The sequence below is a fragment of the Halichoerus grypus genome, chromosome 10, assembly GCF_964656455.1.
Source record: "Halichoerus grypus chromosome 10, mHalGry1.hap1.1, whole genome shotgun sequence".
Classification (NCBI taxonomy): domain Eukaryota; kingdom Metazoa; phylum Chordata; class Mammalia; order Carnivora; family Phocidae; genus Halichoerus; species Halichoerus grypus.
In genome coordinates this window covers 120337504-120365075 of record NC_135721.1, presented here as the reverse complement: position 1 = coordinate 120365075, position 27572 = coordinate 120337504, and positions in this window count along the sequence as shown.

The window sequence follows — 27572 nt, the reverse complement described above, 5'->3', positions numbered from 1 at the left end:
GGAGTGATGCCATCTTGGACCCTCCAGCCTAGCCCAGATGGCTGAATCCCACCAAGTGAGCATAGTCAGTGCCACATAGAGCAAAAAACGGTCCAGATGAACCTTGCCACAAAATCATGGGACATAATAAAATGGTTGTTGTTTTAAGCCAGTAAGTATTGGGGTAGTTTGTTCAGAATCAAGAGATACTTGGAAGACACAGAATCCAAGGAAAGATCATAGACTGTAGCTGGTCCAAATGCACATTCTGTGTTTGAAGAATTTCTGTTTTTTTTTTTTTTCTTTCTAGACATCATTCAGTCTTTTGTTTAAATACCTAGAGGGGCAGGACAATTATCTCTGGAGTTAGTTCCTTCTATAGTACAATGGTTATAGATCTTCTCCCTTCGTCCTTCTCTCCCTCCATCTTCCTTTCCCTTTGCCGTTTTCCTTCCTTTCTTTTCTTCCCAGATAGTTCCTGGGGAGAGAATCAGAAAATGGTTCCCAGAGGAGGTGTGTGGGTTAGGTTTTCTGAGAAACAGAACCAACCAGATAGACAGATGTGAGAGATTTATTAAAGGAATTGGCTCACATGGTTATGGAGCCTGAAAAGTCCCACTCTCTGCATCTGCTAGCTGGAGAACCAGGAGATCTAGCAGTATAATTTGGTCTCAGGCTGAAGGCCTGAGGACCGAGGGGCTGCTGGTGTAAGTCTTAGAGTCCTGAGGCCTGAGAACCAGAAGCTCAATGTCTGAGGTGGGAAAAGATGGATGTCCCTGTCCCAGATCAAGAAGGGAGAGAGAGAGAGAGAGAGAGAGAGAGAGAAAGTTCACCCTTCCTTCCTTCCTTCACCTTTTGTTTCATTTGTGTCCCCAGTGGATTGGCTGAGGTCTGCCCACATTGGTGGGAGCAGATCTCTTTACTTAGTCTACTGAATCAAATACTAATGTCTTCCAGAAACACCCTCATGGATACACCCAGAAATAATGTTTTACCAGCTCTCTGGGCATCACTTAGCCTGGTCAAGTTGACACATAAAACTAGCTGTTACAGGGGTGGTACCTGAGCTGGTTCTGGCTTGGAGTGTAGGAGGTGAGCAGGCACATGGGAAGGAGCTTCTTCTGGGGGGCTGGTGTCGAGTGCAAGGTGTGGGGTTGGTAACAGTGGGACACGAAGAGAGGAGAGGTGGTTATGGCCATATCACAATAGGCCTTAACGCCACTTAGGAGTTCAGACTCTATGGCCAGGTGGAGCCGGAAGAGAGTTCCCCTTCAGAGGCCATCCTCTGGTTGCCAGGTGGGTGGTCAGGGCGGCAGCAGGGAGACCACGTAGAGGTCGATTGGGTGAAAGATGGTGGCAGCTTGGACTGGGGTGGAGATGGCAGAGTTGCAGGAACGTGGGTGGTTTGGAAAGTGTAATGTGTGTTTACTGTATTACTTGAGAATATGTAATTCTGCTATAAAGGATAAGAAAAACAAATAGGACGGGATGCATCTTCTACAAAGTGTTTGGCATAGATCGTACATAAGATTGTCGCTTATGCAACAGACGCAAAACTTAGAGGATGTGTTAAGTACACACAATGAGTAAGCTTCAGAGACTCAGGCAGAATTCATAAGATGTGTTAAACCTAGATAGTAAGAATGTTAGCAACTTGCTAATCATAGATAGATTAAATGGCTTATATGGTAACACAAAGAAGACTACTGTAAATAGAAATGGGTGGAAAGATTAAGTCATGATGGTACCACCTCCAACAGGTCATCCCTAAATTGGCCACCCACCGGTGTTACCGATCCTGGGCTTGTTCTGTCCCCACATATGCTCTGTCCAAGAAAGGCAGATGAAAACCAGGGTTGTTCAGAGGTGAGTGGTAAAGCTGCAGCACTGGTTAGATGCACGTACTTGCCTTGTCTCTTCAATAGAGTATGTGTGTCATTGACCCCAGGCACCTTCCGTCTGTTGGATGTCCTTGCTCCAACCTCAGCTCTGGTCTTCTAAACCACATAGTAGCAGGGCTGGCTGGGGTGGAAAGGAAAGAGCCAGGACATATGAAAATTACATACCCCGGGTTCCAGGGCCATTTGGCCATTCTCCTCACTTACACCCCATCTCAAATGTGTCAACCAACCTCATGTCTTTTATTCTTGATTTATATTTATTTATTTTGCTTTATGTCTTATTTGGTTTAACGAATGGCATGATTTGAGCACCTCAGTTTGGTCTGTGAGCTTTCTTGTTTTGTAGCCTGTTAGTTGCCTGGTAGTATTTTTGTGATGGGAGAAGGCAGATCATTGGCTGGGACAAGAGGGGTTATGAAGAGCTCTCTTGGGGTGCTTGGGTGGTTCAGATGGTTAAGTGTCTGCCTTCAGCTCAGGTCATGATCTCCAGGTCCTGGAATTGAGTCCCACATTGGGCTCCCTGTTCAGCGGGGAGTCTGTTTCTCCCTCTCCCTCTGCCTTTCCCCCTGCTTGTGCTCTGTTTCTCTCTCAAATGAATAAATAAAATCTTAAAAAAAAAAAAAAGAGCTCTTTTAAGCCAAGAGCCTCCATCTCTATTTGGAAGTACACATTTAAAAAAAAGATTTTATTTATTTATTTGAGAGAGAGAGAGAGAGAGAGAGAGAGAGCACGAGATGGGGGAGGGTCAGAGGGAGAAGCAGGCAGGGAGCCTGATGTGGAGACCTGATCCTGGGACTCTGGGATCATGACCTGAGCTGAAGGCAGTCACTTAACCAACTGAGCCACCCAGGCACCCCACACATTTTAAAAAAAGATTTCATTTATTTATTAATTTGACAGAGAGAGAGAGAAAGAGAGAGAGAGAGCACAAGCAGGGGGAGTGGCAGGCAGAGGCAGAGGGAGAAGCAGGCTCCCCATGGAGCAGAGAGCCCAACGTGGGACTCGATCCCAAGATCCTGCCATCACCACCTCAGTGGAAGGCAGAAGCTCAACGGACTGAGCCACACAGGCGCCCCTGGGAAGTGTACATTTAATGCACCCAGAGAGGACTCTGGGCAGGGATGGGATTGCAGGAGAATCACCATCAGAGGCCCTGCCTCAGCTCTGTGGGTCTGGAGCATAGGAAGCCAAGACAAGCTATGGAAGCATTTTTAACGACCCTCCATGCAGCCGATCTTTCTGCTAACATTTCATTGGCCAAAGCAAGTCACATGGCTTAGCCCAACCCCCAACAGGAAGAGTATTAGGCCCTAAAGAGGAAGGAAATTCCGACCCAGGCTCCAACGTGGATGGACCTTGAGGACACGACATTGAGTGAAATAAGCCAGTCACAAAAGGACAAGTATGTATGATTCCACTTATATGAAGTACTTAGAGCGGTCAGATTCATAGAGACAGAAAATAGAGCAGTGGTTGCTAGGGGCTGGGCGGGGAGGAATGGGGAGCGGTTGCTTGATTGATGTAGAGTTTCAGTTTTACAAGAGGAGAGAGTTCTGGAGTTTTGTCTCCCGGCGATGTGAACGTACTTAACGCTAATGAACTCTACAGTTAAAAATGGTTAAGTTGGTAATTTTGCTGTTGTTATTTAAAGAACTTTAATTCAAATAAAAAAGAAAATTCAATTTAAACACCAGGTGGTATAAAATAAGTGCAAAGACAAAAGTAATGTAGAGTCCACAATCCCACCACACAAGGATAGAGTCTGTTGACCACTGGAGTCCCTGCCGGACATTTCTTTGTACCTGAATATCCCATGGACGCATGTACTAATTTTCTTTAACAGAAAGAACACCGCTGTACATACACTACGGTGTTGGATTCTTCTCAAGCAAAATTGCTTTGAACAAGTCATTGTTCTGGAGTCGATACACAGAGTGCCATCATCATTTTTAATGGCTGGATGGTATTCCACCTGTTGTGTCCCCTAATTGTATCAGTTCATAAGGCCATGTAGCAGAACACCTCAAAAGTCAGTGGCTTAAGACAACTACCATTTATTACACTTATGAGGATTATTGTGAACGTGTTTTCCTGCAGGACCACCTTCAGGAGAAGAGAAGCTAAGGAAACACGGTAAAATAGAGGAAGAAATGTAAGCCAGGGTGTGATGTTAGCTGGAGATAGGCTTCAGCCTGGTTCAGTGGAGAGTTTTGGAGCACAAAATTGCACCTCCCACCTTGGTTCCAAGGCCCTTTGATCCACCCCTCCCTTGTCAATCAATCGCTGGCTACAAGCTGACAGATCCTGTTGAGCCAATGGCAATTCTCCAGAGAAGGCTGGAGGTGAAAGCTATTAGCAGCCAATATTGAAGCAGCCTACTAAACAGAAGATGGTAAATTTTACGTGTATTTAACCGTAAGTAAAAAACAACAACAACAACAAAAAACCCCCAAAAATCAGTGGGGTGGGGAAATACACTCCATCTACAGTGGGAGGCCCTACAAACTTACAAGGCAAAGGGTATGGATGTATAATCCTGATGTAGTGGAGTAAGAATCGGGATCAATGATCTAATTCACTACATTTGCTCAGATTTGCGTGGTGAGGACACTTCTCTGGCAATCCCAGTGGGGGATGGGCTGGCCCTCATCCAAGAGGCAACAATCCAGGTGAGGGCAGGGGAGCCCAGTAGGTGGAAATGGGGTAGAAGATGTACTCAGAGCCCTGTTTGTTGATGACTTCCTATACCTGAAGTACTGTGCCCAAGACTGTGCATTTGTCATCTCCCTTAAGCTTTCAACAAGCCCACGACATAGGTCTACTATGAATCCCTTTTTACTGATGGGGAAACCGAGGTAGTAGGAGGGGAAGTGTCCTGCTTAAGGACGCACGGCTGGGAGGAGCTCAACGTGGCATTCAAACCCACATCTGCCTGCCTCCAGGGCCTACGTCTTTAACCACCACGCCCTACCGGCTTGGTTGAGGGTGCAAGGCAAGTGATTTGACCTCTGAGTTTGGGTGACAGGTGGGTGCAGACCAATCGACTAAGGCTGAGCACTGCCCCTGTGAGATCAACTGGGGACAGTCACGTGGGAGAGGAAAGTGGGGAGGGCGGAGACCAGTTTTGAACGGAAAAGGAAAACGCTCAGCTCCAAATTAGCAGCGTTTTCCTCTGGCCTTGCTTTTCTTCACTTGTTTACCTGTAACTTCTTCCAACTCCGGCTGCCGGGGACAGAGAGAAGCGGAGGACAGGAATCCTCCAGGGGCTCAGACGCTGCTAGGCTTGCAATGTAGCCTGACAAATCAAGTGGGTAAAACCCATTAATTAGCAGTTTTGGAAACAGTTGCAAAGTTAATTATTCCGTTTTCTGATGAAAGAAAGCTAATTTTTGGCATTTACACTGACAGTGACATGAACTAACATTTTTCGAGTTGACATCCCTCAAGATAAATGATGCTGTGAGGCATTTGTGCAAACATCCTGACCCACAGCACTCTGACGAAGACCGTCTGTAACCGGCGCCTTCGCTATAGTTTTTGCCCAGCGAGTTTGTGGGGTGGGTGAGCCAAGAAAGGGGGTTTATCTGGTGGGGGCGGTGAAAAGGAGAAAGCTGGTGACATACAGAGAAGATTCAAAGCCAGAGAGAACATTTGCATGTTCAGAAGGCTTTGCTGTAATAGAGAGAGCAGGGGGGCTCGCTAACATCGCTGTCCATCTGTCTGTCTGGGGTGAGATTCCCACCCAGAGGAGGCACCTAGTTCTTCCAAGTGGTTGCTTCCAAATTCACGTCTTCTCCCCAGACCTTGCTTCTGAATACTAGGCCGATGCATCCAGTTTTCTGCTGAACAGCTTCACTCGGCGTCCTAGAGGCATCTCAAACTCACTTTGTCCCGAAGGAACTCCCGGCTCCCCTGCCCTTGTCTTCCCACCCCTAAGTCTTCCCACTCAAGGAAGCGACACCACCATCCCTCCACGTGATCAGGCCAGAACTGCAGCCAGCATCCCTCTCGCTCACTCATTCCCGCCATCCACCTTATCAGCAAGATCTGCCAGTGAATGCAGTACCTCGGACCCATGCCTCAGATACGGCTCCTCCTCTTGCATTTACCACCACTCCCCGGGTCTGTGTAAGTAACACCATCCCTTCGAACTCCCTGGCGGCCCGTAGGGACACCGTGAGGGCCACGCGTGAAGGTTTACATTTCCTTGTTGCCACATTGAAGCAAGGGAACAGAAACAGGTGAATTTAATTTAAAAACTTTTTTTAGGCTGACGAATTTTATTTTTTAGAACAGTTTTAGGTTCACAAAAATACTGAATGCAAAGTACAGAGATTTCCCACGGACCCCTGTCCCCACGCATGCACAGCCTCCCCCATTAGTGCCCATCCCCCAGCAGTGGCACATTCGTTGCACCCGCACTGACACATCATCATCTCAAGTCCGTAGCTGACATTAGGGTTCACTCTTGGTGTTGTACGTTCTGTGGGTTTGGACTGACATGTAATGACACACATCCATCCTTACAGTATTATACAGAGTAGTTGGACCGCGCTAAAGACCCTCTGTGCTCCACCCACTCCTCTCTTCCTCCGCCCTGGCCCCGCCCCCCCGCCCTGGCAACCACTTGTCTTTTTACTGCCTCCATAGCTTTGCCTTTTCCAGTGTGGTTTGAAGTGATGTCCCCTCCTCCTCTTGCCTCTGTACAACCCACTCTGCATGGAGAGAGCTCATACATATGCAAACTGGACCATGTCCTTTCCCACCAGACCGAGAAGAAAAATGGGACTCCCTCCTTCAGCCGACAAGGCCTTGCGGGATCTGGCCCCTGCCTGCTTGCCCACCCACCTCATGCCACTCTCTGGTCAGTATATCCAGTGATCTTGGCTTTCCTTTCAGTTCTTCAAACTCGTCCTGCCTGGTCTTGCTGAGGTGTAAATTGCAGAGAGGGGAGGGAAGCACATCCTCAGGCACCGCACAGGCCAGGTGGTCCTGGGGGTACGTGGGAGCCCCTGGGGTTGGAAGTGGGAGGGAGTGGGTGGGCTGGGTTTGCACTAACCCTCTGCCTCTCTGGAACGGAGCTTGAATCCTGTGCTCCGGGCAGCATCCTTCTTAACACGGGCAGATTAATTGGAAACAGATGTCAAGTGGTGGGATTTAAACACAGACATCTCACCAAATATCAGCCTTTCCCCTGGGCTACGATGGAGTTTTTGCTTCTCATCCTCACCAAGGAACTTCGAAAAAGCCTCTTAGACATGCTGGCGGTGTGCTTGACCCCAACAGTCTTTTAGGCAAAAACTTCTCAAAAACTCAAGGCAAGTTATGACTCTGAAAATCTGAATCCACGTGATGAATTTATTTGTACGGGCTGCATACAAAGGGTACTCTGAGAACAGCTGACTTTTATAATAACCACAGAGCCCTCAGATTGTAAGGACGGGAGGGCATAGTCTCATTTCCCCAGCCAGAGGTGTGAAACTGAGGACCAGAGCATGGAATGGACTTGTCCAAGGTCACTCAGCACGTTAGCGTCAAAGCTCGGGCTGGAACCCACAGCCAGAGACTATTTTCTTTTCTTTTTTTTTCAAAAGATTTTATTTATTTATTAGAGAGAGAAAGAGCACGAGCGAGTGGGATTAGGAGGAGAGGGAGAGGGAGAGAGAGAATCTCCAGCAGACTCTTAGCTGAGCACGGAGCCAGGTCTGCAGCTCGATCGCACAACCCCGAGATCATGACCTGAACTGAAATCAAGAGTCAGACGCTTAACCAACTGAGCCACCCAGGTGCCCCAAGATTCTTTTCTTTCCTTTTTTTTTTTTTTTTTAAGATTTTATTTATTTATTAGAGAGAGAGAGAGAGAGAGCATAAGCAGAGGGAACAGTAGAAGGAGAGGGAGAAGCAGGCTCTCTGTGGAGCAGGGAGCCTGATTCGGGGCTCGATCCCAGGACCTTGGAATCATGACCTGAGCCGAAGGCAGACGCTTAACGCTCTGAGCCACCCAGGCGCCCCTATTCGAGATTATTTTCTAAAGTGCAGATCGGATGCTGTCTTCCTCCATGCCACTCTGTGCCTGAATAAACCTGGACTCCTTGGCAGGGCCTGGGAGTTCCTTCACCACCTCCCCTTCACCCCAGCCTCATCTCCCCCACTCTCCCAGGGTAAGGGACCTCCCTGCATTCCTGAACATAGGCCTCTGCTGCCTGGCCCGTGACGTTTCTTCTGTCTCTCTACCAATCTAGTAAACTCCTGTTCAGTCCTCACAACCCAAGTCAGATGTGCCCTTCTCTCACAAGAACCCCCAACTCCCCAGCTGGCATTACTCTGCATGTCTTCTGGGATCCCACGGCATCGGACACAGGTCACTGTAATTATCGGAATATTTCTCTGTTCTCCCCCTCTCCCTCCTTAAACCCCTGTGTTTTATTTTATCTGCGTCCCTGGAACTCGGCACAGAACCCAGCACACAGTATGCACACAGTAGATACCCGCGACTTTGACATTGTCCAAGCCGAGGGGGCCCTGTGTTGGCTTTCTTACTCAGCTTTTCTGTACTATCCGACACCACTGAGCTCTCTCTTCCTGAGATACCCCCTGCCTCACCAGGCATGGTTCCCTCCAGCCTCGTTTTCCCTCCCAGCTCTCCGACTGTTTACTTCTGTTTCCTTTCAGGATATTCCCTCCTCCGCCTGTCTCTTCTAGTCTGTGGTGTTCCAGGATTGGTCCTGGCCCTCTCTTCTCCTCTCTGGAAAGCCTCCTCTGCCTGGGTGAACTGTCCCAGGATTCAGGGCCTTTGCCTATGCTCTTCCCTCCCCCTGGGTTACTCTTCCCTTCATTTCTGGCGCGAGCAACTTCTTCTCAACCTTCAGATTCCACCCTTGCAGAAAGTCCTTCCCTGACCACCTGAGCACCGGTCCTGAGGTTGGATCCTGAGCAGCTGGCTGGACAGACGGACGGACAGACGGACGGAAGGAGGAAGGAGTGAGCGGGGCTGGGGTGGAGCCGAGCACAGGGGAAGCAGAGGTGTGGGTGTCCGTAGCACCACTGGGAAGAACTCCCCGACCTCACGGGCTGGGTGTCCCACTGCTCAATCCGGAGACAGGCAGGCCACCGTGTTTTTGGGTTATTAACTCTCCTCAGTAAACTTCCAGTGAGCGTGATAAAACACTCCGCAGAATGTAGCAAGAGCTCATAAAAGCAGGATTTAGTGCCATTTTATAGATGTCAGGGCTGACTTCCACACTCAAGCTAGTGTATATTTAAAACTCATGCCGGATTCACTGCTTCAGGGAAGAGGCCTGAGGCCTGGGGGGAGGAGATGACATGGCTCCCTCCTGACCCCCCAGGTCTAGCACACCTGGGGCTGGGCGCTGGTGTCTGAGGCCTCCCGTGGGGACCAGGTCAAGATGGATTGGGTCTCTCGAAAACCCTCTTCCTGATAGGCCATGAGGATGGGCTTCGGAGTCAGACAGACCTGTGCTTGAGTTCTGGGTGCTGACCAGCCAGCCCTGTTGCCCAGGATGGATGCGGGACTTTCGGGGCTACACCCAGGAATGTCCCAGGCAGCCTGGATGAGTTGGTCATCCTAGACCTGGATCTGTTGTTTGCTTTGTCAACTAGGGAGGACCACTTCTTTCTTGGAGCCTCATCTTTCTTAGCTGTCACACAGGAGCAATTATCCATGGCCAGTGGCGTGGGACCAGCTGCAGTGTTGTGTGTATGCAAGGCTGTCGTCCGGTTCAGATTAACACATAGTTGGGGCTGTCCTCGGGGAGCTGTGCTGGAATCATAACCTCTTCCCAAAGTGGACAGAGCCAGTTATCTGGGCTAGAAAGAGCTGGACAATTATAGGTATGGAACAATTAAACCGACTTTGTTAATCAGGTTAATTAATGCAAGAGGGCATGACCAACGATCCCCAAATCTCTGTGGCTTAAACACAATGCAAGTTATTTCTTGCTTCAGTCACAGTACAATTTGGGTTAGGCGGCGACTCAGGGAGCTAGGCTCTTCCATTTTGTGGCTCTGTCATCCCCCAACGCCTCTCCAAGGCTCTCTGCTGAATCCTTTGTATTAAGCCAGGCAAGAATGAGGATTTAGAGGGATGTTTTAGGACAGAGGTTGGCAAACTACACCCATGAGCCAAATGTAGGCTCTGATTGGTTTTGTAAATAAAGTTTTATTGGAACAGGCACACACATTAGGTTACTTATTATCAACGACAGACCGTAGGGCCTGCTAAGCCTTGCGTGTTTACTACCTGGCCCTTTGCAGAAAGTGTTTGCAGACCTTGGTTTTAGGGCTCAGGCCTGGGAGTGGTATCCATCATGTCTACCTACAGTCCACTGACTACAGCTCCATCTAATGACCCCAAACTAGCGGCCAGGGTAGAAGAAGTATAGAGGAACACATGGGCATTGGCTCTCAGTGACGGTTGCCACCATACCTACCTCTCAGGGTCATTATGAAGATGTAATAAAATAATGCCTAGGGAGTATTTCTTAGAAGGGAACTCTTTTGTAATGACAACCATAGATCCTCAGTTCTCAGGAATATACTAAGTGGCTGAGATGCAGGGTTTTGTGGGAGGACCCCTTGTCCTCTCCCTTGAGAAGAAAGAATTGGGTTGCTCATGTCTCTTGGTAACTAGGATTGTGCTGAGTGCCTGGTTCCATTTCATCTGGATTTGAGGTTCTTGCCATGTGACCAGCTGGGTCAGGTATCAAGAAGAACTCAGGGATGCTTATTTGGGCCCTAAACCTAACATGCCCTAACCAGATGTTTTTCTGATGGACAGTGTAGCTACTGTGTGTTCACCAGGCCAGGCCTCAGGACATTGCTCAGTGTCAGAGTGACCTGGCTAGACGTCCATGATCTGGCTTCTGCTCTCCCCTCCCCTCCCCAGGCTTAATATCATTTAAAAAACAGCAAGCTTGGAAAATTAAAGAAATACTTTCTATTAATCACAGTATCTGAAAGATTATAATATTGAACATGTTATGTTATTAATGATATTTTTACTTTGTAACCACCATAAAATTTATTTAAAGCATCGATTGAAGGTTAATTAGTAGTTAAGCTTGATATTTTAAAGTTAATTCATTAATGTGAGGGTGATTATTCATTAATAATAATGAGGTGATTCTCGATTTAGGTTCAAGTTTGCTAAATTTTCTTCTTTTTATATTTGATTTTCATAAGGGTTGAGATCCCTAATGTATAGAAATGTGATACTGAAATCACATAGCAGAATTGTCAAGACTTTTTTTTTTTTTTTAAATAATGAGAGATTTCTTTTTGTAACGGAAATCTAGAACTACTCATCAAGAGAGATGCCTGAATGTTTCATCTTCAGGCCATATCCTAGAGATAGAAGTCAATTCTTGTTGTAAAATAAAACCAAAATTTAAAAAGGTACAAAAACCCAAAATCAGCAATACCAGCACCCCAATCATGACTGAGTTCGGGGATCACCTCTCTCGGTCCTCCCCAAGCTGAGTTAGTGGATTTTTTCCCTGCTGTCTCAGTGAAAAACTGTATGAATACTTTGATTATGGGCTTACCACATTGCATCATAATTGTTTAAAAATCTGTGTCTGTCAGAGTGCCTTTGGCTGCAAGTAACACATAATCAAATTCAAACTGGGGGAATTAATTATGTCAAGGAACAACATGACTAAAGGAGCTGGACTCCATCTTTGAGGCTGAGTGATACATCAAGGGAGAGAGAAGAACTGTGGGTAGAAAGTTACTGGCTTTCCTCTCTTTAAAAGGTGGGGTCTAATCCTCCCACCCTTGAATGAATGTTGGACTTAGTGACTTGTTCCTAACAACTGGAACACGGTGGAAACGGTGGTGGGACTTCTGAGGTTGGGTCATAAAGGTCATTACAGCTGTCCTCGGTGTCTTGGATTGCTCCCTTTGGAAAGCCGGCAGCCATGCTGTGAGGACACTCAGTCAGTTCTGTGGAGGGGCCCATGAGGAGAGGAACCGAAGCTTCCCGCCAACAGCCTGTACCACCCTGTCAGGCATGTGAGGGATCCTCCTTGGAAGCAGATCTTCCAGCTCCAGTCAAACCTCTGGACGATGACAGCCTCAGTTGACATGAGGCTTCAATCTCACAAGATACCCTGAGCTGGCATGTCCCAGTCAGGCCACTTGTAAATCCCTGGCCTGGAGAAATCTTGAGACATAATATATGGTTATTGCTGTTTTAATTATCCCAAAAGTAAGTTTTGGGATCATTTGTTACACAGCATTAGATAGCTAATACACAGGGAAAAAGGGATTGGGCCAACCTTGGTCATGTGCCCACCATCCCTGGACCCATAATAGTTGGCAGGAGAATGCCACATGTTGACTAGCTCAGGCTATTTAGCATCTCTTCCTGGAGCCTTCAATGGGTGGAAATCTTGAGAGTTGTTTGCCATAGGGCCTCAGAGATTGGGTTCAGGCCAGCCCTCCTGCCCCTTGATGTTGGCCTCTAGCTCTTTCTGAGTCTGACCTCCTCACCTTCTGTCTGCTTCTTTTGAAGTGGGTACGAGAGGCTGGTCTATGTTTGACAGCCCTCAGGCCTGATCAGGAGGTGAAATAAACCAATGCATGAAATATATCACAATTCAGGCAAACCTCCAGACTGCAGCCGCTGGAAAGATGCTCGGAAGCAGCTACTATTGATGAAACTCTTCACAAGCAAGATTCCTTGGGGGAGATTACGGCAGTATTCAGAATCCACTGTGGTGTCTTCCCCTCTTTCATCCTTTTTCCTTTCCAGACACAGAGCAGGTTCTATGTCTGTCTTACACCAAGTCCAGAAATGCTACTTTCTTTCCTTGCTTCTGATGGGGATGGTGTCTGTGTTTCATAAATTCATTCTCACAGTGCCTCAAGAATCAGATGGTCAGGTAACTAGATTAGCAGTTGGACGAATCCCAGCTCTGCTAGGACAATCCACTCAACTTTCTAGAGCCTCACGACCTTGATCTGTCTAATGGGGTAATAATGACACTTACCTAGAGTGATTACCGGTCCAGGGTGAGCTCCTGTAGGCAAGGTGCCTTGTGTATTTGTTGGAATGTTTACGGTCATTCTGCATAAGAAAGGGCTCAGCGGTCTCTCAAGTGAGTTTGGGAAGCCCTGGGCAGATCAAGTTTGTTTACTGTAGAATTCCTCAGAGCCCTGAATCAGCTAATCTTCATCTCGGCCCTCTAAGAAAGGTGTTGTAACAGCTGTGTTTCCTTAATGTATTTGACCATAGAAGTCTATTTGTATGGTGACTAACATAATATAATAAAATTAAAAAAAAAAAAGAGTATGGCACAGAATATAAGCCATGGATATAAGCACAGAATATCAGCCATAAAAAAAAAAAAAAAGAAGTCTATTTTGGAGGGCATTACATGGGACTATGTTCATTGCCTCAGCTCTATATTTGGGAAGCCACCAGGGGCCACCCATGTCCGGTGGTAGGCCCATATGTGGTTCTTCTTCTTCTTCTTTTGATTTTATTTGTTTGTTTGTTTATTTAGAGTGTGAGCAGGGGAAGGGGCAGATGGAGAGAGAGAGACTCTCAAGCAGACTCCATGCTGAGTGGGGAGCCAGACTTGGGGCTCGAGCTCACGACCCTGAGATCATGACCTGAGCCGAAACCAAGAGCCAGAAGCTTAACCGACTGAGCCGCCCAGGCTTCCCTTTATGTGGTACTTCTTTTACTTCAGGGGTGGCTCCCCCATTTGAGGTGGAGGGAAGCTCCCCCTTTCCTCCGCATTGTGTGAATTCTGGGGAACAGTAGACCTCACGTGTACCCTCGTGTATCTCCCACAGTGTACAGGGGCTCATAACAAGCGAACAGTCTCAAGACAGCCCCTGGCGTTCTGGTCCCCAGGGCGGGCGTGGAAACGCAGCTGGAAGGTAGTCTTGGGGGGCCCTGGCACACGTGAGCTCGCCATGCCCTTCTCACATCCCGTGCCTTGCAGCTCCATTTGTCACCGAAACGGAAGCCTCTTGAAAGTCATCTCAGTGATGAAATGAGCAGCACTTTTCTGAATGAAAGACACCGTTCTCTTTAACGTGCCGATGAGGTAGCTTACTGAGCGGCCCCTGACGTGTGGAGCCTATCTGTAGCCTCCTCAGCTACTGGACTGACGGGTGTTAGGGCCGAAGAGGGCTCTGACGAAGATAGGCCAGCGCATGGCCATTTCCTGCTGCCAGAGAAACCAGCCTTTCTCCCGGCTACGGGCATGCACCGCAGACGTGGGGTTGTTTGTCTCAGCAGCGTGGCTTGGATGCCGCAGTGTGGAGCTAGTTTGGCATTTCCAGTGCTGCTGGGCCCTCTTGGGATGAGCAGAGCCTCTGAGCTGCAATTCTTGGCCCATTTTGGGAAGTCTGATGGAGTCTATGGTTTCTCTTCCCCAGAGAAACACAACCCAGACTCAGCCAGATATAATAGCCTGGCATTTGGGGTAAAAGCCCTTGTGTTAGGGCACTATGACTCTGTTCTCTTCTCACTTACTTTTTGGGCTTCCTGTTTGGTTTTGCCCTCTTTCCCTTTAGGACTGCAGCCATGGGGCTGGTGCTGTTGGGGCAGTGATGGTGAGTTCCTGTGTCTGGGGTCAGCTGTCCTGCAGTAACCACGTGGATGACAGGGGCAAGAGTGGGAGCTTCCCTGGCCCAGGGCCTGGGATGGGGCGAGTCAGGGCTGGAGGAGGGGATGGGAGAGGAGAGGATTTGGGGAGCAGGAGGAGGGGAGGAGGGGGGGAGGGGAGGGGTGAGCAGGTGGGAGGCGAGGGGCAGCGGGAGCAAGGGTCTCTGACTGGGGGGCATTCAGGAGAAGGTGACACGTGAGTGACGCCCGGTGGCTTAAGAGAGAAGAAGTTGGCAGTCTGAAAGGGAGGGAGACAGAAAGCAGGGCTCTTCAATATGGGCATTCATGTCCTGGTGACAGCAGCTATTTATCATGCCCTGAATGGGAGTGCAGGGCCCATCGCACCGCCAAAGGCCTCTGGTTAAAGTTTTACCTGCGTGTGAAAGGGGCTGGGGCTTCCCTAGGCTGCGGGGGCGGCCCCCGGGGGCCCATCTGTTTGGAGCAGAAAGACTCTGACGCCAGAGGAGGGGCCATAGGACAGGACGTTTCCGGGTGCGGGCACCCCTCCAGGCGTCCCAGGCCAGCAGGGGAAGGGGTCTGCCTCACACGGGGGCCTGGAAAGGCCTGCTCCAGGCACTGAATTAGGAGCCTGGCCCCAAATCAATCTGTGAGTCTGCCCCCGGTGGGGGTGGCCTGGGCAAGTCGGTACAGGGGCACGTTTTGGCAGGTGATGTCACTGGTGCCCAGCTCAGGGTTTTTTTTGTAATATTATTTAGTATTTACCACGTGTCAGGCACCTTATACATAAATATACACACATATTTAGTTAGGGTGACGACCCTGTTTGTTATCTGGGAAGCAAGGGGTTCGTAGGGTGCAGGACTTTCAGGGCCAAATCTGGGATAGTTTTGGGCAAAGCAGGACAGACGGTTATTAACCTGCAGGTTAATTCGAACATTAATTCATTTGTTCTCACAGCAGCTCTTGGAAGGAGGCAACGCATTTACCTCCATTTACGAGTGAGGAGCCAGGAGCAAGAGGGAAGCGATGAGCCGAGGCCACAAAGCCAGGGAGCAAGAGAGCTTGGCTCTAGAGTTAAATGGTCTGGTTTCCAAGTCCGAGCTCCCAGCCCGCCACCGTGCTGCCCGGGGCCTGGAGGAAACCCTGTGTGCTGAGTGGGTTTTCTGAACTGAAAAACCAGGATGAGGAGGCCTGACGTGTTCACTGTTCAGTGTGGTGGTCTTTAGGGTCATGTGTTTAAGAGGGGGCCTGTCCTGGACGTTTTGGTCTGTCTGGTCCACAGAGGGGCTGGCAGTGGGGAGCAAGTCCGTCCTTAAGGTGCACGGTGCTTCCAGGGTGGGGGGCCCTGGTGTTTGTCTAGGAATGTAGCTAATGACCCCAGAGGTACTTGCCAAGATTCCCAGGCTAGTGAGGACCAGAGCGGGAGGTCAGGGAGGATGCACATGTTGGAACTTGTAGCCCAGGACGCTTTGCCAGCAGCCCTGCAGCCCAGCCATGAGCAGGCACCGGGGTGATGGCAGATGAGTGAGGACGGGGGAGAAGGCTGTGTTCCTGGGCAGGAACCACTTTGGCCCATTTTCTATCCTGAGTTGTGGGACAGGTCGGTCACCCCTGTGCCAGGCTTCTTGCAGAGAGAGGATGCTAATCCACATCCTGTGAGTTAAATCTGCTGCTAAGAGACCATTTGGGAGAAAAATGAAATCCCCCCAAATTCTCCCCTTTGGGAGTCCTGTGGGCTGTGCTGATGGAGCAAGTATTTTTCTGGATACCAAATTCACACCCAGCACTGTGGGCTGAGGTCTCAGTCCTGGAAAAACAAGAGGAGTGTGTGTGTGTGTGTGTGTGTGTGTGTGTGTGTGTGTGTGTGTGTGGTGAGGGTGGAGGGGTGCAAAGGTGCTGGAGGATCTCTTGTTTCTGTTAAGGGAATAACACAGCTAGGAGCATGGGACCATTAGCAGCCCTCTCTTGGCCCATCCCAAAAGCCCAGCCACTGAGGCCTGGCTGGCTTGGGCTTCCACCCCAAGCTGTGACTTCCATCTCCTGTGACCCCATCTCAGCTCTTGCCAGAAGCCATGCTCATTGGCCCATTCCAGCCCCAACCCAGACCCCTTGCCTCTCCGTATGCTGGTGGGACCTTGCTGGGCTTGGTAATCACACTTGGAGAAGCCACATGGTAGTGTCCCAGAGCTTGCTGATGGGGCACAAGTGATGAGAATGCAGAGGTCTTGGGTGGCAGAGAGAAAGGCCTCCCCAAGGGGCCAGGTGGTGGGGTATTCTGAGAACCATGTGATGGAGGAGGTTGGAGGGGGGGCATTAAGCAGGAACGCGGGGCCAATGCTGCTTACCCCCTCTCTCTCCTATAGAATCATCCATTCAACACATGCAAAGCATTTGGGCTGATACCTACTCTGCTTTGCTCTGTGTTAGGCTCAGCGTACACCGGCGGAAATACAACATGGTCCCTGCGCATGGGGCTTGGGAATAGAACACGTAAGTGACATATTGTGGTTTGTGCTGTAACGTTGATACATGGGACGCTGGGGTAGGGAATGACACGGGGTCTGGGAAGGCCTCTCCGAGGAGGAGACATGGAAGTGAAGCCTGAGGATGGACAGGAGCCAGCCGGGGAGGAGTCCAGGCAGTGTCCAGGCAGAGGGAAGCCTGTGCAAAGCCCCTGAGTGTGTGAGGTTAGAGCCCCGTGAGTGGCCTACGGCCTGGGATGGAAGTGCAGATGGGGACCACGTCCTTCAGGGCCACGGGCTGTGATGAGCAGGTGGGCTGAGTGGGTGGCTTGTTTCAGTAGAACAGGGCCCATGAATCTCTGGCTGGATCTCAGTGCTGGCATGAAACATGTGTGGTGGAGAGTGAGGGGAGGCATGGGGGGCGGCTGGGTCAGGGCAGTGGAGGGGCAGTGGGATGTGAAAATGGCCATCTTGGCGGTGGGGATGGGGGCTGTCCTTGCACCAGCTCTGTCCCCTCAGGACTGCCCTTGCCGCGCTCCCCGCCCTCCTTGTCCCTCTGGCTTCTTGTAATTGCCTTGGGGGAGCTGAACGGGAGGACTGCCCTTGCCGCGCTCCCCGCCCTCCTTGTCCCTCTGGCTTCTTGTAATTGCCTTGGGGGAGCTGAACGGGAGGACTGGGAGGGGTCTGCATTTGTGCCTTGCACAGGGGACATGAAGCGCACAGAGTCCCTCTCGGTTTTTCATGTCATTAATTGGTGATCTTCAGACTCTGAAATAGCATTTCCCCTCTCCCATCCCTTATTTCATTATCCTCAGCTCAATACACATCAGTGCTGCGTGAGGCAGCCTGCTTGGATATATTAGGAATTATTTAAATGAGATGGGGATGTATGGGTAGTTAAAAACGCAGTCTTCTATTCTGCCCTAATTACGTATCAAATTACGTTACAATTATTCCCAAATATAAACTTGCTGAGAACCTCCGAAGGGGAGGTCCTGAGAGCATCAGAAGAAAAGTGAAATAGGGCAGAGTGGGGACGATGGAATGGGCTCCGGGCTCTGAAACCCAGGCAGCGTGAGTGTGTGTGTGTGTGTGTGTGTGTGTGTGTGTGTGTTGTCAACTCCACTGCCACGTTGTGTCCATTTTAGGTGTTACTGGCTCAGCACTGGCCGCCATCATCAACGGGCAGAAAGAAGTCCTGTGCAGCTTCCGTGTCAGGTGATGTACTGTGACTCTCCCTTTCCTCAGCTTGTGTGGCCCCGACTCAGGGCTCAGGCTTCCGCAAGGCTCCAGCCTCGGGCCTTCCCTGTGAGACTCAGCAAACACTTACAGAGCGTCCATCTGCGTGGGCACTTTGCAAATGGCTCGCATGCAATGCTCACTCAATCCTGGGAGAAAGGGATAGGCCTGCTCAAGGTGTCTTAGCCACAAAGTGGCAGGGTAGGATTCAAACCCAGGTCTGCTTCTGAGGCCAGAGGCCCCAGGAGGTGAGGCGGGGCCGCTTGGTCCCCGGGCTAGTGGGCAGGTGTCTTCTGAGTTGTTTTCATCCATTTGTTTCATGCTAGGAGCCAGCCTCCTCTGGAGCTCTTAGGAGGGATCCAGATTAATCTTTATGAATAACTTAATATTAATCCTCAGGAGGCTACTGATGTGGCAGGGCTCTGAGTTTGGCTGTTTTCCATTCCTCTTCTCCCACACTTGCCTCCCACAGCCACTTGTTCTGGGCCTGGGGATGGGAGGTGGGGGTGTTCCCATCAGAAGGGCCCTCTTTCTTGGGCTCCTGGGTGGCTCAGTTGTTAAGCGTCTGCCTTTGGCTCAGGTCATGATCCCAGGGTCCTGGGATTGAGCCCTGCGTCGGGCTCCCTGCTCCGCAGAGAGCCTGCTTCTCCCTCTCCCACTACCCCTAGTTGTGTTCCCTCTCTCGCTGTGTCTCTCTCTGTCAAATAAATAAATAAAACCTTTAAAAAAAAAAACAAAGAAGAGCCCTCTTCCTTCTCTCTGGTTGTTGGGCAGGTGGGGTTGCCCAAGGCTGTCAAGGCATTTTCAGCCAAGACCTCAAAGCATGCTGGGACCCTGTTGTGGGTTGAATTGTACCCTCTCCCCACTACTCTTCCTGCCAATGTTGAAGTCCCGATTTCCAGTACCTGTGAATGTGACTTTATTCAGACATAGGGTCTTTGCAGATAATCAAGTTAAAACAAAGTTATTAGGGTTGGGCCTGATCCAATATGACTGTGTCCTTGTAAAGAGGGAATTTGGACACAGAGACATGCACAGAGGGAAGATAGTATAAAGGGAGAATGCCAAAGGACGCTGAAGGCTTGGCATCTACAAGGCCACATAAGCTGAGGAAAGGGAGAGTCACAGTACATCACCTGACACGGAAGCTGCACGGGACTTCTTTCTGCTCGTTGATGATGGCGGCCAGTGCTGAGCCAGTAACACCTAAAATGGACACAACGTGGTGGTGGAGTTGACAATACACACACACACACACACACACACACACACTGCCTGGGTTTCAGAGCCCAGAGCCCATTCCATCGTCCCCACTTTGCCCTATTTCACTTTTCTTCTGATGCTCTCAAGGAACCTCAAAGATTGTCAGTAGACAACCAGAAGCTGAGGGAGAGAGAGGCCTGGACCACATTCTCCCTCACAGCTTTCAGGAGGCACCAACCCTGCCTGTGCCTTGATCATGGACTCTAGAAGAGAGAAGTTTCTGTTTAAGCCCCTCAGTTTGTAACAGTCCTAGGTAATGAATACAGGACTCAGTGCTGGGGTGTAGGCAGGGCGGAGGAATGGAGAGCTGTGGGTGGTGACCAGGAGCCTCACCCTGACAAGCGTCCCAGGGGTGGGGGAAGGTCTGGTCTGAGCCAATCTGTCAGTCATCTTTGTGGATGGGTGGAGGTGATCTAGTGGCAGCCAGAGTCCCTAAACAGAAATGACAAGCCTTGCCAGGTGGACGGCCAGCTAAGGAGTTCTTGGAGTCCGGACCAGGAATCCAGCCCATGGATGACTGGGAGAGGGAGCCAACCCCAGTCTACGGGGAGAAGGCTGGAGGATCTGGTCCTGTGCCGAGCCTTGGGGCAGAGACATCTGGGGCTCACCAGTGTCCATCTCCTGTGCTTATCAAGAATGTTCCAAGGCTCCACTGGGAATGTTCTGGCTCTGTTTCCTCTGCCCTTTGGTTCTGACTAGCTGTTGCCGGTGGAATATAGAAGTGATGGGATCACCTCTGAGTCGAGGTTGTTATGAGGGAGTGTGCATTCTGAACACATCCTCTCTTTTCCTTCTGGGGTTCAACTCCCCAACCCCAGAGGTGAGATCGCCTTGGGTGACCCTCTCTTTCCCAGATAAGAAACCTCTTTTTTCAATGAGATCTCTTCTCCAAGAACCTCCTGGATTCCCCAAGAGAAGCTGGGGTGCCCAAGCCTGACCTTGGAGTCTCTTTGATTTGCAAGATTGCTTATTTTCATTTTAAAGGAAACATTTCTAATTAAGGTAACCAAAACCCATGCGCTATTTTTGGATGCAACTTTTTTTTTTTTTTTGGTAAGACAATTTGTACTAATTAGATGTAAAAATTATTCCTGGGAAAATTATATAATTTACATGCAATTTACAAAATAGGCCTTTGATATTATTTGTGCTGCTACTTTGCCGTGAAGTTAGTAAACAGCATAAACACTGGACCTGGGTGCATGTGCTCCAAGGGAAAGGGCCCCAGTGGCTCCCGATGTGAGGGCGTGGCTTTCCGGATGGTGGAGATGCCAAGTTCTCACTGTGGAGGCCCATTCTCCCCAGAGGCGGCCGTGGGGGTGCCAGCTGACACCAGCCATGCCCCCCTGGTGCTGGATTGCAGTTTTGGGATGACTCATATATGGCTTTCCACGTGTCTCAGCTCCGGTGTGATTCGTGAGTACCCAGAGGAGAGCAAGGCCTCTTGGAAGGTGCTTCGGGGAGAAGGGAGGGAGGTTGTCAGGGGTGCACGGAGGCCTCCATCCTGGGTGGTGTTTTGATTAGGGACTTGGACGAGGGCCATAGGTCAGTGAAGCACACTGGTAGATGGTGTGAGACTGGGAGGGATAGTCAACGGGGTGGAAGACAGGATCCAACAATCTCTCGGCAGGCAGGAGCTATGTTCCAGCCTCCCAGGAGGAAATCCAACAGGTGCATCTGGAAAATCACCCATTAGGTGCACTGTGGGGGAAGATGACACCTAGCAGTGGCCTATCAGTCAGGTCCAATCGGGAGGCAGAAACCACAGGAGGTATTTTAAGAGCAAGGGTTTCATAGAAGGGACAGGCAGTCCTCAGAAAACTGAAAAGGTAAAAACAAAACACCAAGGCATCACGGTTGTGGGGGGGAGTGCCCCAGAAGTTAGAAGCTAGGAGAAAGAGCCTCAAGGAGTTGGGGGCTCAGACCTCCCAGGTGGAAATGCCAGCAGGTGAGGGCTGGGGGTGGGGGGAGGCACGAGGAGACCGGTTCTGTAAGTGGGGGAAAAACCCCACAAACTGGAGTGGGTTTTTGTAACTGGGATGAAAGACTGCTGCTGGGGTGAAGCAACATGCGGGGCGATGCTCCCAGACAAGAGTTAAGGTCTACCGTGGAAGGGAGCGCCATCTTTACTCCCCCCAGGCTGCAGCGGAGAGACAGAGCCGACTCCATCTGGATGCATCCAGGTGGGGAGCCGTCGGGGATGGCTCCGGAAAGGCAGGTTCCAGGTTGGGATAAAGAAGACTTGGTTTCCCTTAACAAAGAAAAAGAAAACTCGAATTTTCTTTCTGCTTTTAGAAATGGCTGTTATTGTAGAACACTTGGAACATACAGGTTACTGAGATGTCAGTTAGGGTGCAGGGAGAGACATTATCTCTCAGAGTTCCAGGGGAAATGAGCTGGCCCCTCGATCCCCAAAACAGAGGACACTCAAAGCCTCTGTGCGTTCCCCTCTGGTTTATGTTCTCCAAGCCTCCCCTGCTTCTTAGAACCCTGCCCGCATTGTCCTGAGGCACAGCGGGGCCTGGTGTCAGCTTCCCCTTGGGCCAGGCCCTCAAGGATTCAGCTTCTAGCCCACGCGCATCAAGGTCTTTCTCCAAAGCCAGATTCTTTCTGAGAGGAGTTTTGGCACCAGCTCTTAAGATAATTACATTTTTTCCACCTTGTTGCATATAGAAAAGTTTAAAGAAGCAAATAAAAATCATTTGTAATTATACCTTCCAACGATGACCACTGTTAACCTTTTGGCCTTTTTTTGCTTGTGCAAACGTATTCATTTTGAAGATAATTGGGATCATAGTGAATATTATAATTTTGTATCTTGCTTCCCCTTCTCCCATCACTTAATACATGAACATGTTCCGAAGGCCGATATGTGTTTTTAAAAATCTCTTTTTGCCACGGTGACCCCAGGACGTGGTTCTTTGGCCATTGTCACAACGTGTCATATGATCTTTTGCTTTAATGGATTTTTTTCCTTTGATGACTAGTTTTCTTGTTGATACATTTGTACATAAATCTTTGTGCATATCTTTGAACATTTCCTCAGGATAGAACCTCAAAGCAGGACGACTGGTTCAAGTGATATATTAAAAACACCTTTTATTATGGAAAAAATTTCAAATATATGTTGGAGAGTGTTGTGAACCAGACATCCTGTGTTATCATTCAGCTTTCACGATTACTGACATCCTGACAGTTTTATCTATCCCCTTCTCATTTTTTTTTGAATATTTTAAAGCAGGTCCTGATGTTGTATTATTTCCCCTGTAAAAGTTAAGTTTTACTTCTTAAATAGGTACAATAACTTCTTGCAGCATAACCAGGATGCCATTTGCACACCTAAAAAAAATTGACAATAATTCCTAAATATCACCTAATACCTGGGTAGGTCGAATTTTCTCCAATGATCTCAAAAATGTCTTCCCACAGACAACTTGTTTGAATCAGGATCCAAACAAAAGTCCAGGTTTTGCGTTTGGTTGATGAGTCTTGTAAATCTCTCTTCATACTACTTCTCTCTCTTTTTGAAACCGTGCTCTTTGTGTATTAAAGAATCTGGCATAACACAAAGTTTTACAGTTCTCAATACATATTAGAAAACCGATTTCCAGGAGGGTTGTAACAATTCGTGCGTCTGCTAGCTGCGTGGGGGAGCACACATCTTTTCTGCAGCAGCAAATGTCGTCACACTTTTTAATAAAAATCAGTTCGATAGGTGAGAGCTGACACCTTACGGCTGCATTAGCTGACATTTCTATGATTATGAACACGATCGAATGTTTTTTCCCCATATGCATCGTAGCTGTTTGTATTTCTTCTTTTGTGAATCACCTCCTTCGACCTTTGTCCCTTTTAAAAAGTGATATTGATTATCATGCTTGAGTCCATAACATAGAGAAATTTAAAGTTTTTATGCAGTCACACTCATTATCTTTTCCTTTGTGAATCTTCTATTGCTTGCATGCTTAGAAAACCCTTTCCGTACCCCCAAATTCCATTCACCTACATTTTTTTTCTTGTTTGATTTTTACTGAGTTTTTAAGTCCGTTTGAGATCTCATCTAGTTAGATCATTGAGCTAGTATCATGGATTGAATAATCCTTCATCCTTCATTTCTTTGCTAGTTTGTGATATGCCTTTATCATGCTCTAAATTCATTTACACACACACACCCACACACACACACCCTAGTCTGTTCAAGAACTTGTGTAATCAGGAGTCCTCTGGGGCCTTGAGTGGTGGTGAGTGCCCTGTGATGGTAAGTGTGCAAGCGGGTAAAGCACCACATGAGGCTGGGATCTTCTGCCTCTGGCAATTTGGAGGTTTCTGATTTCCCTGCTCTCGAAGGCCTGTGCACCCCCATCAGCTCTGGGAGGCAATGATAATCCCCCTTCCTTCCCCTCCTTCTCCTGCTCTTCCTGCCTCCAGGACGGACCTTCAGACTCCTGCTTCTGTGGGGGCTCACGGCAGGGCATGAGCAGCCAGGACCTTGCCAAGGAGGCTGGACCCGAAGGACCTGAAGGACCCAAAGGACTCGAAGGCCTCCCTCAGCTGGTTGCCTACGGCTCACACTGCCGACCCGCACAGTGCCCACAGTCTGGACTCCTCTCCCAGGAGAAGTGGGCTTTGTCCGCTTTCCCAGATGTTCTTTGTCCTCTTAGCATTTCCCCCAACTTACAATCACAGCCAATTTTGTTGTTTGCTTCTCCGCTGGGCTGTAAGCTCCCAAAGACAGAGGTCTTGGATTCCCATGTCTGACACATGGCAGGTACCTAGGAGTTGAAAAAAATGGATGGCTGTCCTTTGGAACTGGAGGGTGACGGCTATGGTGACTTCATAATCTAAGCAAAAATGAGAGCCTGTCATCTGACCAGAACAAATGCTCTTTTGGGGACAAAGGGACAGCGTATCTGAAATTGAGGTCCATCCCAGAAAATCTAGAACAGCTTGCTGTCACAGAGAGGGCTGCGTCTCCTGACTCTCAGGTCTGTGTGGAGCCGTGAAAGTCACCCATTGTGACCCTGCTCTGACGTCTGACCTCCAGAGCTGATTATTTCTCCTCTCCATGAGCACATTTCCCGACAAAATGGGGTTGGGAGACATTTGCATCCAAACCACCAAGCTCTTTAAATGCTGGGGCCCGGAGGCCCGATGGGTTTATTAGATTATCATTGCGGAAGTTAATAAAGAATTAATTTCTCTTCGTGTGACATCCAAAGGCAGTTATTTCAGGAGCCTGTCCATTTACACAAAGCCAAGTATTTGTCAAGTGTCAGAGGGAATTCCCAGGTCCCAGCCCCCCCCTCAATAATTCTGGATTAGGGACAGCCTGAAATGACATTACACAAATTTTCTTTCAAGATGCATTGAGCTCTGGGGACCACTCAGGAATTTCAGGTTCCTGAAGGTTATACTGTCAGCAAAAGGGCTTGGGGGCGGGGGGAGAGCAGGAGCCACTGCAACATTCCAGCTGGGCCGGCTCTGGAGGGGGGCAGCTTGGGGAAGGGGAGGGAGGAAGCCATGGATGGCCGTTAGTCTGTGGGGGCCCATTCGCCTCCCGAAAACAACGTACTTATTGCCATTTGTATCGCAAACCTCGCGCCCAGCTTGATGGTTTTTCCTTGTTCTTTGCTCAGGGCCAGGGAGGGGCCGGGGCCTGCTGGGGACTGCAGGACTGGCCCATGTCACCTTGTGGAAATATATTAGGGAAGGTCAAGGCACCATCAATACTTGTCTCGGAGTTAAGTGCTGGGAAGGGGAGGGCACTACTAGCCCCTAAAAGCAAGTGGTCCAGCAGCCGGGCGCCCGTCAGAGCCATGGGGTGGAAGTCTCTGGGGCTGGGTAGGCGGGAGGGGAACCTGAGTCCGGTCCAGGCCAGGCTGCTGGAGTGGCATCTGGAGGCTGGTGTGGAACAGCCCAGACGTCTTGCCAGAACTCCTAAGACACTTGCCCGTGAATATCAACAGGCCCCTCAGACTCTGCAGGTCCCAACCTGAACCCTGCATCTCTGGATCACCTCCCCTCCCACGTACCTGATGCTTCAGCCAGGTGGAGCTTCTCCCTCTTCCTCTAAGGGCACCAGGCCGTTTCAGACTTCTGTGCCATTCTCTTTCCTAGGAATGGCTCCCCTTTCCTTCCCTGTTTGTTGTTTGAGAGCTAGCCCAGGTGTCACCTCCTCTGTGAAGGCCTTCCTGACTACCTCAGGAAGAGTCAAAGTCTCCGGCCAAGGCCACAGTTTGGTATGCAAATTAAGGACCCCCACCCTACTTCCCCTGGGGTCACAGTTTTTTGGCAAATGGAAAGTGCCCAAGTGTGAATTAGAAAAAGGTGTCTTTTCTCTCCTCCCACCCCCCCCACGGCCATAGTCCCCACAAGGGCTCATGGTTAGGTAAGAGGAGTGTGGGCTGAATTTCAGCCCCAGTGACATTCTTAGCTGACTATGTTTGGGTAGTGTGTGACCTGGACAACCACCCATGGCAGCCCTGCTCCTTCCTCTGAGACTCTACATGCCCCTCTGCCTAATTGTGTGACTGTGTGTATTAGTTTCCAGTCGCTGCTATAACAAACTACCGCAAACTGAGTGGCTTAAAATAACACAAGGTTATTCTCTTACGGTTCTGGAGGTCAGAAGTTTGAAATGGGTCTTACTGGGCTAAAATTAAGGTGTTTGCAGGGATGAGTACCCTCTGGCAGGTCTAGGGGAAATTCTGTCACCTTGCCTCTTCCGGCTTCTAGAGGCCACCTGTATACCTCGTCTCGGGCCCCTTCCTCCGCGTTCGAAGCCGGCTGTGTAGATCTTCTTCTCTCCCTGACTCTGACCACTGCTTCTGTCATCACACCTCCTTTTTTGACTCCGATTCACCCGCTTCCCTCTTTTACTTATAAGGAGTCTTGTGATTATCCCAGGCCCACTTGGATAATCCAGGGCAATCTCTCTATCTCAGAACCTTCATTGAATCCCATCTGCAAAGTCCCCTTTGCCACATGAAGTAGCGTGTCCACAGGCTCCGGGGATGAGGCTGTGCACATCCTTGGGGGCCGTGATCTAGCCCAGCCTAACATGTGATCCCATATATCAAAATGCTTTCTCCTACTAACTGTAAAATTCCTGAGAGCAGAATCACTGTTTGGCTCAGCGTAAGTGTCTCAAGAATGTTTGTGGATCAGATGCATGGGGCCGTTGGACACACAGGACCCCCTCCGGGGGACAGGAGGCTGCCCTACAGGTACACAGCTTTCCCGAGAGCATTGGTGACAGACCTGCATGGCTCTCGGAGCAGTTTCGTACTTCAGGGGACACATGGCAACGTCTGGAGACAGTTTTGGTTTCCGGAGATGCTCCTCAACATCCTAGAGGGAATTTGGGCATTAAAGACTTACCCAGCTCCCCAAATCTACGTGGCTGAGGTTGAGAAATCCTGGTTTACACCAGGACTGCGTGGCTGGAGACCCCTGGAAGGACCTCTGGGCTAGCACCTGGGCTAGAGATCTCAATGTGTCCCACGCTGTTTTCAACGGGCCCAGCCAGCTCCCAAGTGCAGGAGGGAAAGCAGAGCATCGGAGGTGCCGCACTTCCCTAGGTTTATAGCCAGTCCCTGATGGGGTCGGACTTCCAAGCTAGGTCCCCTGACCCACCCCGTGGGCAGGTAGAAGAACGACCTGGATGCCTCCCTCCACCGCACTGGGCCCGCCCGTCTTCCCTCCTCCTTCTCTGCTTTCCTGATCATGCTGCTTCACTGAATCCTTCCTGCCTGTGCCACACGTGTCCCCAGATTTGGTGTCATTTCCCCCTTTTCTGCTTTCCCTCAGTCACCTTGATTGCCTTCCCTGGGGGGCAGCACTTGAACCTTTGCCATAGCGGACTCCTCTTTGCTGACCTCTGGTCTCCGTTTGGCACCTGCTCTGCCTGTCAGGACGGCCACCACTCAGAAACCTTCAGTGGCACCTGGGACTGCTGCCTAAGCCCAGCATTCAAGTCTTGCTCTGGCCAAATGGAAATGCTCGCTTTTCTCCAAACCCACTTTGCATGTCCTTGCTCTCTTGTTTCCCAAGCTCTTCCCCCCCCCCACCCCGAATAGCATCCCTCTCGTTCCTCATCTTTATACCCCTGGTGCCTTCGGGAGC